We start from the raw sequence: 12,039 nt of genomic DNA on the forward strand, positions 1-12,039 counted from the left end.
GCCTGAAGTTATTAATACATTGCTAAATCAACAAGGTGATAGAAGAAAAGCAAATGATCTAGATTGGACAGATAAGTGTAATTTATTAAAGTCAAATCCAGTGACAGTAGCTCGTATGTTTGACAAACGCTTCCATGCATTTTTGAATAAAGTGATTCTTTCTCCGGCAGAACCTATTGGCAAAATAATTGACTACTTCTACAGAATTGAATTTCAACAGAGAGGATCTCCACACACACACTGTTTATTCTGGGTTGAAAACGCACCTAACTTGGGTATTGACAAAGATGAAAATGTCACAGATTTTGTTGATAAATACATTTCATGCAACATTCCATGTGAGGGTGAAGATGAAGAACTATATGAGATAGTGAAGAATGTTCAACTTCATTCTAAGAAACATTCAAAATCATGCAAGAAAAAGGGAACTACCTGTAGATTTAATTTTCCAAGACCACCTTCTGAGAAAACATTTGTTGTGAAGCCTGATGATAATCTGGAAGTTACAGATGAAGCTCAAGATATTCTGTCTATAGTAAAGAATTCATCATGTATGGAACGGACATACGATAATGCTAGACAGCTCTTTGAAGTTCTTGGGATGTGTCAAAAGGAATTTGAAGATGCCTATAATGTCGTAGCTACAAAAGAAGATATAGTCATGAGAAGAGATCCAAAAGATATATGGGTGAATCAATACAATCCATTCTTACTCAGAGCTTGGAATGCCAATATGGATTTGCAGTATATAACAAATGAGTATGCCTGCATTGTTTATGTTGTGTCATACATGTCAAAAGCAGAAAGAGAGATGGGTTTGCTCTTGAAAAATGCAGAAAGTGAAATGAAAGAAGGAAATGAAGATGCTCGGAAAAGTATGAAAGAAATAGGGCATGTGTATATGCAAAACCGTGAAGTTTCAGCGCAAGAAAGTGTGTATCGTGTTTGTAGCCTGAGACTGAAAGAGTGCTCAAGAAAAGTAGAGTTTATACCTGTTGGACCAAACCCTGTGAGAATGAGTTTACCATTGAGTGTTATTCAAAGCAGACGAGACGATGATGATAGGAGTCCATGGATGCCAAACAGAATTGATAAATATAAAGCCCGACCTGATGATTTTGAATTTGAAAATATGTGTTTAGCCACATTTTGTTCAAAGTATAGACTACTCAGTGAATCTGATATAAAGGGTAAGAAACCAAAACAGAAAGTGTTCAAACTGAGAGATCAGCTGGGCTATGTACAGAAACGATCAAGAACCAATGATGCTGTAGTAAGATATCCTCGTTTTTCACCGACCGTAACCCCAGAAAAATATTATCAGAGTATGCTGCAACTGTTTTTGCCATTCCGCATTGATAAACACTTAAAACCTAACCAATTTTTGACATATCAGGAATTTTACCAAACTGGATCTGTACGAATGTATAATAAGAACCTGGAAAGTGTCAAAAGTATTGTCAATGAAAATCTCAGGCAGTTTGAAAAAAATGCTGATATAATTGATCAAGCACAAGAATATCTTGAGAAATTTGGTCCACAAGAAGATGCATGGGGATTACTCTGCCCAGAAACAGAAATTGAAAGACACGAAACAGCTAAAATCCATGAAGAAGTTGAAGATGCTGACAATGAATTTAGAATCCCAGATCTTGAGTCCAAATCTCAGGAGAAAGAGTCATATGGCATAGAATTTCGATCATGTAGCATTTCGAGAGAAGACAGTAATGTCTTATTAAGAACTTTAAATAGCAAGCAGCAAAAGGTGTTCTACAAAATACGTCAATGGTGTCTTGACAGAGTTAACGGAAAAGAACCAACAACATTTCAGATATTTGTGACAGGTGGTGCTGGAACAGGAAAAAGTCATCTAGTGAAATGCATATGTAATGAAGGGACAAGAATTCTTAGCAGAATGATGCATAGTCCAGATGATATTTCAATTATGAAAGTAGCTCCAACTGGAATTGCAGCTTACAACATTGGTGGTAGTACTATTCATAATGCTCTGTCCATACCCATTTCTGCTACACTACCTTACCAACCCCTTGGAGAAGAAAAGATAAGTCATTTACGTAATCAGCTGGGTCAACTACAGATATTAATAATTGATGAAATATCCATGGTTGATCAGAAGCTACTGTGGTATATACACGGACGTTTAAGGCAAATAAAGCAGACACGTGATAATACTCCATTTGGAAAGGTTTCAGTTATTGCAGTTGGAGATTTCTATCAGTTACCCCCAGTAAAAGGTACTCCTTTGTATAAAGATACACTGCAAAGTTCTTTATGGACAGACAACTTCTCTATAATCAACTTGGATGAAATAATGAGACAAAAGGATGATGCAAAGTTTGCTGTTCTTTTGAACAAATTAAGAATAAAAGGAAAGACAGATGAATTATCTAGTGATGATATAGCAGTTCTTCAATCATGCCAAACTGGAGAACAATGTGAGGATGGATTGCATATATATTCTTCAAACAAACAAGTAAATGACTGGAATAAAATAATGCTTCACAAGAAATGCACGAATATCACATGTATTGATGCAGAAGATTCTGAACTTGATAATGAGGGTAAAAACAAAAGATGTGACAAGCCACGGAGATGTACTAAAGCTTCCTTGCTAGCGTATCTTTGGATTGCTGAAAATTCTAGAGTGATGCTTATCAAAAATGTGAATGTGACCAAAGGCTTATCAAATGGCTGCATTGGCACTGTAACTGAAATAGTAAGAGTAAATGAAAATGCAAGACCTACAAATGTGGTGGTAAAATTTGACAATGAAAAGGTAGGAGTTCAGTCAATAGAAATGCAACAGGAATCAATTGGAAAAAAATATACTAGGAAACAATTTCCCTTGAAATTAGCATATGCATGCACAATACATAAAGTACAAGGCATGACAGTGGAAAAAGCTGTTGTTTCTCTGAAAAATATATTTTTGCCCGGGCAAGCATATGTAGCTCTGAGCCGTGTTAGATCATTAGGTGGACTAACAATTGAAGATTTTGATCCCAAAGTTATTTATTGCAATCCAGCTGTTCAAGAAAGTGTAGAAAACATGCCAACATTTATTGATGACACAAACATTGGCAATGATGTCTCCATTGCAACTATGAGTATAATGTTACATAATATTCAAGGTCTTAAAGCACATTTCAAAGATATCCAATCAAATTTTCTATTAAAAAATTCTGATATTATTTGTTTAACTGAAACTTGGCTTAATGATGACATTTTTGATGTGAATTTAGATCAGTTTAAAATGTACAATCAGCCCCGGTCAAAATCTTATTGTGATGAAAGTCCCTTATTTTCTGCACTGAAAAATCAAGCACATGGTGGAGTTGCAGTGTATAGTAAAGTCAAATCTATTAGTAGGCTGGATTTACATGTCAATAATCTAGAATATATTACATTTGCAGTAACTTGTTCTTCATGTCTCATTTCAGTGATATATAGACCTCCTCGATATGACAAGAAACAATTTTGTAAGAACCTAAAGAGGTTACTTATAGAATTGCAGCAAAGAAGTACAAAATGCATAGTTATTGGTGACTTTAATGAAAATCTCAGACAAAAATCAAGTGATTCATGTGTGCATAAACTGATGTGTTCTTATGGATATCAACAACATGTGCTTGATGCTACGACAGAAGGCGATACATTGATTGATCATGTATATAGCACAGGTATCGATACACTTCATGCTGAAGTTATTCCCCTTTATTACAGTTACCATGAAGCTATTAGAATACAGTTTTGATGAGTGGTATCATGAGTTTATGCAAAGTAATGTGGTATATTCTCAAATCAATAAAGATTTATTTTCATTTGTCATATTTCCTTTTGTGATGCAGAATTACCGTAGGTAAACAGAATATATCATTACAAATGTAGGAGAGAGTATACAGCAATAACAAAAAAGACTCAGTAGTAGTGATACATTATGTTTAATACTGAAGTGATTGAAGTTAAAAGAAAAAAAAATATGCAATGAGGAAAACATGCAAAGCATGGAGGGATCCACTGAAAAGATCATGCTTATGAATATGAAACAAAACTTCAACAAAAGTAAGACTAGATTACTATAGAAAAAACTGACATTACAAGAGAAAAAGGTACAAGACGACTAATATTAAGACATCGGAATAGACAAAAACATATGACGATAGTAATGATCTTTGTTCATTGAAAGAGATATTATGATCCATGACAATGTGAAACGAAAAGATGAGTACTGTATCATTCAGAAAATACTTAGTGAGAGACTAATCTTGGCTGTAAGTGTATTTTGGCAATAGTGCTATCAATAAGATATTAAGTTGCAGTTGATGTAGATACGAGATGAGATTTACCGATTGTGTTTCAAAGTAATTGCTAATGACAGTTTCATTAGAGCTCAGAAATGTGATCATTGCAGCATACAATCAATACAATGTAGAACAGACTTGAAATGAAATAGAACAGATATAGAATTGAAGTAAAACAAAGTACAGACATGAGACAGACATAGAACAGCAATATAACATAGCCTAGAAGATTATTGTGTTTACTATAGGGACTAGATTTTGCAAACTGATCATTTGAGGAAATGTAGTGTATATTAATGCAGAAAGTTGAATGCTAAGGAAAAGTTTTTTTGATCGTGTGATAAGTGTCAAGAGCAGTAGCAAAGCCAGGCAGGGGGGCACAAGGCTCCTGCCCCATTATGGAATTTCTGGTCTGCCTCTGATGACAAAAAGAAAATCAAGGGAAAGCAGGTAATTAGAATGTTTAAATGACCCCGAACAAAGTAAGAGTTGTATGTATGCAAGATTCTAATTTACATTCATGTGTTGTAATTCATATCAATGAATATTTCATAATAAAACATAGAGTGACAACTATGACTCATGTTTTTAACACAATTTTTGACTCGGTCATGTATGTATAGTTTTTAATCCTTTCACCCAAATCATTTTAACTAATGTTCAAACTTCTGTTTCCTCAATAGTTCGTATTGATTGATTGCTATCATTTATTAGTGTTTGACAGACATTGAGCAAGCAAAGAACTGGTGAAATAACACATCAATCTTGGATTATATCCATATGATCAATATCCAATGGCTTTCTTTTGCCTGTTGAAGGTTGAAGTGGCCGGTGTTTGTGCCTGTCATCTCCATCCTTCCATCCAAGTGTTGCAGAGGTAAGTTTAGTATCCTCTCCTTTTCATCACACTCGAGCCAAAGGCTCAAGTGAGCTATTGCGATCACGCTTCATCTGACATTTGTCGTGCATTGTCCATTGTACGTTATGCATAAACTTTTTACATTTTCATCTTTTTGAAAATACCATGACTAATTTTCACCGAACTTGACTGAAACCATGCTTAAAGGGATCGTATAGTTTCGGTTGAGACCTAATTTCAGGTTTCTAACATTTTTTGATGAGATGATGAGAAACCTCTTATGCAATATGAAAGAACATGTAATTCTATGAGGAATTCAACATTTATTTGATGAAAATTGGTTTTGAAATGGCTGAGATATCCAAAAAAAAGCGATTCTAATAAAGTGTGGGACCCACACTTTATTACGATCGCTTTGTTTTACATTGTTTTTGTATGTTTCAGTCATTCCAAACCCGATTTTCATCAAATAAACTTTGAATTCCTCTTAAAAAGGTATGTTCTGTACTATATTATAAGTGTTTTCTTGGTATCTCACAAAAAGTTAATAGCCCAATTCTCATCTCCACCAATACTGTACTATCCCTTTAAAACCATAGACAATTTGGAGCATCAAGTGTCATATAGCCTAATTTGTAAAAAATACTGTAAAACATGACATATTCGCAGCACAATATTTCCACAAATTGGGGCTGATAGCATTTTTTTGTGGCATGAAATTTTCGCTAATTGCCAGTGGCGTTAAATTCATATTAAAAAAAAATTATATTTGTGAAAGTAAGATGCACGTGAACATTCCTCTTTTTATGGTAGACCATGTGACACTTGGGGCTCCATACAAATTGTCCATAGTTTAAAGCATGATTTCAATTGCACCATCTTCGTGAATTCGGGCCAATATGTCTGAAATATACACAAGAAAGCCTTTTGATGTTAAAAGTCTATATCATTAACAGTTATCACAGTTAATTTTTCTCCCAGCACACAGCAGATATCATATTTATGCTAATATTTCAATGATATTGAAAGAGGAATTTCTTGCATCGGTAACAGTAAGTCTTTCATGTCTTTTTTACCAGGCCTTGCTCAATAGAGAGAACATGCCAACTTTGCAGTATTCTCTTGATGTGATACCGAGACTAGGAGTCTACTATTGAAAGCCCAAAATGACAGGACCATTTGTGGATCACATCTATCTCTACTGTGTAGATGACTGTCAACCCTACATCAAACTGCATGGCATGGAAGACACTCTCACTCACTTTCCATCAGCATGCCCTGAATGTAGCTGGGAAAGCATCTGCTAGAGTGTGCCTTCTAAGCAGACTATTAGGCCTAACTCAGGAGGCGATTTTTACCACACTCCGCTCCACCGCTCTCGCCCTTGTCTACGCTTCAGCTGAATACTGTGTCTCTGCCTGAGGGCATAGATGCCATACTAAGAAAGTGGACGTCCAACTCATCTCTGCTCTCTTCACCATCACAGGCTGCCTGAAATCAACCCCTACCCACCAGCTCCCTGTGCTAGTAGGCATTCCACCCCATCACCATAGAAGAGAAGTCGCTACAAGACACGGAGCACTGAGGGCTGCCACGAAAAATACCACCCTTCCATAGCAAGATGCACGCTGTCTTCCTAGGCAGCGTCTTAAAAAGCAGGGAACCTTTTCTCAGCTCGTAATCGTCATCATGCATTGTATGTCGTAAACACAAAACACTCACTCAATGATATTCCATTTACAAACTTGAAATGGTTGACAACAAGTACATGTTTCCCTGAAAACAATACTCTTGACCTGGATATTTGGTGTGTAGCTTATTGATCATATCTTGGACTGCTAAATTGAATTCTGGTACAAAAACTGGTGATGTAGATGTTACTGCCAACAGCCATGTTGTGATCTGAGAAGTATTGCAGAACAAAGAATTATTTTTCTAAGGGATAATGAATGAAAATGTGACAATAGTGGATGTGTAGAAAATAAAATAGTTTGTCTATATGGTGGATTTTAGTGAAGATTCTCATTTTGCTAAATTACACATACTATCACTCGTATATATACAGGCAAATATTTGCTAGGTTTACATGCAACATGCAGTAAGATTATCATGTGTATGGAGTCTGTATTCTTTTTTGGTTTTTTGTCTTGCTTTTTGTTTTGCCTGAGCATGACATACCTTTTTGGATATGGAAGTTCTGAGAATGCGCACTACTGTAAAAGTGGATATTTTTGCGCGACTGATTTTTCGCGCCTGGCCCGGTAAGAAGAGTTTCACATGTTTCTAATTCCACGGAATCAAGATAGTAATTATGGGAACATATGGCAAGCAAAAATATTAGCGTGCTTTTATTTTCGCGCTAGTTTCTGATTGCGCAAAATGCGCGAAAATCTCAACACCGCGAAAATTTCCACTTTTACAGTAAGTGTATGCACAGTTCTAAGAAATATCTCATGATCATAAAGGCATACATAAAAGAGCAAAATACATGGTACTTTGCTTGTTTTATCAGAGTAAGTTGAATAACTGAAAGACTTAGTTTGCTCTAAGAGTTGTACTCATCTGTAGTTTGATATACATATGTATGTATAATAGAGGTGCTGTGTATACTGTGACCTGAATCAAGCAAAGAAAGGTTTGAATAGCCATAAGAGATACTCACATGTGTATATCATGTTTTATATAAAATAAGGAGTTGTTATTACAATTTCATGTAAAATGTATGAGGATATCAAGAGTATGGTAGATATTGACTGCCCTCATTGAACCTCAGAGATAGTTAAGTCAGTTGGTTCAGTGCGACAAGTGAGGCCTTGAGCTGTAATTCTTTGTGCTTTGATGAAAAAAAAATGTAGGGCTATTGTTTTTAGCAGTGACTTATATCATAAAAAAAATGACATGTGTGCTTGTGCAAGTGCCATAGATTGTGTCGGACACCTGTTCAGTGACAGGTCCAGAAGGAGGAGGGGGGGGGGGGGGCGTACAGGGAGTGTAGGAGCACATACTTTGTTAGTTTGAAGTAGCGACTAATCCGCCCGCTGCAAAGTTGGATCCACTAGTCCGACAATCTAGATTGACGTGCCACTTCAGATGGCCAGCGCGTTATGTGGTACAATATCGTTATTTCAGAAAACATTAAGTTACATGGCGTCTTCATTACTCTTGACAATGTCAAGGCTTTGATGTAGATTTCAAGACAACGACAAGTTAATTAATGTATGTACTATATGAATGTCATAGGTATTCAGAATGTATTGTTATCATGTATATGCCTTGGCTAGTACAGTTTTTGTGTGTGTGTGTGTGTGTGATAATTTGTTATAATCTTAATTTCTTTTGCATTGTCATGATGTTACCTCTGTAGAAAAAAACTTACCATGAAGGTATTCACAGCAACCAGATAAGTAAAGTGCCCATATTTCTATGGAATATGACTATATGCTTTATGCAATATGTATAACGCTTAGAGGCTGCCATCGCAGAACCACATAAGCAACAAGACATGCAATTTTTGTGTCATACTTTGCAGATATGCTTTGTTTGTACCTTTCATTACAGATGTTTATTTGCTGTGTTATATCAAGTTTATGCTATATAATGCATGGTTTTTGCTTGAAGCCGTTGAACCAACACACAGTTCAGTCAGATCAACCTGAAGTGTACTTTACAATCAGTTTTATTTGCTTTTTACAACCTGCATACTCAATTATGTACATGCATTGATATTGTTTTTTGGCAGGTAGTAAGATGTGTACACTGGATGCTCCCCCGATGGCAAAAAGAAACAAAAGAGGTAATTTTTGCTGACCAGTTCTTTGACCACGGTGAAGTAAAAAGGTACACGTAGGCTTACCCCATAATACTTGCTACATAGTCCCTTTTTCCCATCATTAACCGCAGTTCACGATTACGATCGAGACCTCTTTGGAGAGTGACGTGGCCAATGTATTTCACCAAAGCGACCTGGGATTCTACTCGGACTGTCGCAATGGCTCGTACCTTGTACACCTATTTGTAATTGCCGCACCTTCACTATTATGTCCCCTCAAGCTTAAAACCTTTGTTTGAGCAGATACAGGTGATGCTGTTATATTCTCATTGAGAGTTGTATAGTCAACTCACTGATTAATCAATAATTGTGTTGAAAGCACCCCATAATTAGCACCTGCGTGTATTAAAATACATAATGTACACAACAATAAAAAGTGCATATTCATAATTGAACGTAATATTCAGTTGTCAACGACTGTTATTAGTAAAATCAAGTGGAGTCATAGCTCAGGAAATTGGAATATGCTGTACAATGTATGTGATGACAGTGTGGTGCGCAATCCAATTACATAACGATAGAAGCATCTTGTCACATATAACACGTCACGATGCCTACCTTCCAACAAGTGCATCAGGCATGTGATCCCTCTTTATTATTTGATGAAAGATCCCTCTTTATTATTTGATGAAATCTTTGAAGGCTTCCATGGTGGTAGAACGTTGGGTGGTAGAAGGTTTCGCAGTCCGCTAGGTATTCTTTCCAGGGTAAGTGTGTGGCCCTGAAAAGGGCCTACCCAATCTCGACGTTTTGACAAGCATGTTCTCGCCATTCTCAAGGGAAGGTTATTACTTGTTGATAAAACCAAAAAAAAGTTAACATTCCCCATTTTGTTTTCGAAATTATGGAATTCCTGGATTTGCCCCTGCTGTTAGTGTGCACCCTTAGACCAGAGGTCTTCAAATTTGTATGTATCTAAACAAAGAGGAATAAATTCTATGTAACCAGTGACCTAAAGCAAATGACTGCTTTTGCCTCATTTTTGTGACAGCAAGTACATGTACGATATCTAATGATTATCAAATGTTGGCTACACAAAGTGGTGAACTTTTGTTTATACAAAATATACTCAAAATGACACACAAATGGAACACATTGCTATACATGTACAGACATTTTGCTTTCTTTGGTGACACCAAATGAGTAGGAGTAAGAAGCAGTCTCTGATCATAATTGAGGTTCTGTGTGCAGTGAATAGAATGCATTCTGACATTGATATGCTGCACACATCAACTCACTTTACCAATGTCAACACTTGATGATGAGACGATGAACAATGAAAAAAATCCACCAGTATGAAGGGTTTTATACTTCTGGATAAAGCTGTTTATGTTTTTCAAACAGTTTGTGTGTGTGTGTGCGTGTGTGTGTGTTCCATGTACCATCCACAGCTAAACATGATTTTAATTAAGACCAAATTACAAAAGTAGACTTGCTTCTGAATGAAATATACTGGGTAAAAAAAAAATCTACGAATGAAGTTGTTACTAATGTTAAAGGGTTCAGTTGAGGGGACATTGGGCTTTTGATGTTTGGATTCTCATTTAGAAAAGGGTGTCAGATATTCCATCTTTAGCACTGAATTCCATATACACTAACGAAGATACAGAATGAAGTGTATTTGACCTTTGACCTTACTTTGCACACCCAAGATGGCATCTGAGCAAAAAGGTGGTTATTTTGTGAAATGATTCTTGTAACATGGTCTTTGCGTATGCAAAATATGGGAAAGATAGGACATGTATTCACAAAGATACAGGATAAACAATTTGTGACCTTTGACCCTAATTTACCTACCCAAGATGGTGTCCGATCAAGTAGTTGTTATTTTATGAAATAATGTACGTGACATGAACTAAACATGTGCAAAATATGGGGGTGATAAAAGCTGTTTTTCTTGAGTTATTGCAAAGAAAGTTTCAGAAAAAATACCATAAAACATCGAAGATAAGCTTTAATTTCAACCAAGTTTTTTGACATGATGCCGACATTGTATGAAGAAACAAATTGCACATTACGATAGCCCAAAGTCTCAGCTACAACATATTAAAATCTGGGAGAAATTCACTGAAGGGTAAGTGAGCTAGTTTTCGATAAAGACAACCATGTCAATTTTCACATCTGGAAAAATTAACCGTGTGATGTTTGGATTCTCATTTAGAAAAGGAAGTCAGACTTGCCATCTTTGGTACCGAATTCCGTATCCACTAACGAAGATACAGAATGAAGTATTAACCTTTGACCCCACTTTGCACACCCAGGATGGCATCTGAGCAAAAAGTGGTTATTTAGTGAAGTGATTATTGTAACATGCCCTTTGCGTGTGCAAAATATGGGAAAGACAGGACATGGTGAAGATACAGGATGAACAATTTGTGACCTTTGACCCTAATTTACCTACCCAAGATGGTGGCCGATCAAATAGTTGTTATTTTATGAAATAATGTACGTGACATGAACTAAACATGTGCAAAATATGGGGGTGATAAAGGCTGTTTTTCTTGAGTTATTGCAAAGAAAGTTTCAGAAAAAATATCATAAAACATCGAAGATAAGCTTTAATTTCAACCAAGTTTTTTGACATGATGCCGACATTGTATGAAGAAACTAATTGCACATTACGATAGCCCAAAGTCTCAGCTACAACATATTAAAATTTGGGAGAAATTCACCGAAGGGTAAGTGAGCTAGTTTTCGATAAAGACAACCATGTCAATTTTCACATCTGGAAAAATTCCCTCCCATAGAGATAACACGTCATAACGAAGATAGAGAAAAAAAGTACATATGACCTTTGACCCCACTTTGCACAGACAAGATGGCATCTGAGCAAAAAGTGGTTATTTTGTTAAATGATTCTTGTAACATGGTCTTTGCGTGTGCAAAATATGGGAAAGATAGGACATGTATTCACCAAGATACAAGATAAAACATTTATGACCTTTGACCCCAATTTACATACCCAAGATGGTGTCTGATCAAGTAGTTGTTATCTTATGAAATAATGTACGTGACATGGACTAAACATG

This window comes from Diadema antillarum, unplaced genomic scaffold, assembly GCF_040938485.1.
Source record: "Diadema antillarum isolate AM-2024a unplaced genomic scaffold, OU_Dant_1.0 seq00000069_RagTag, whole genome shotgun sequence".
NCBI classification, from domain to species: Eukaryota; Metazoa; Echinodermata; class Echinoidea; order Diadematoida; family Diadematidae; genus Diadema; species Diadema antillarum.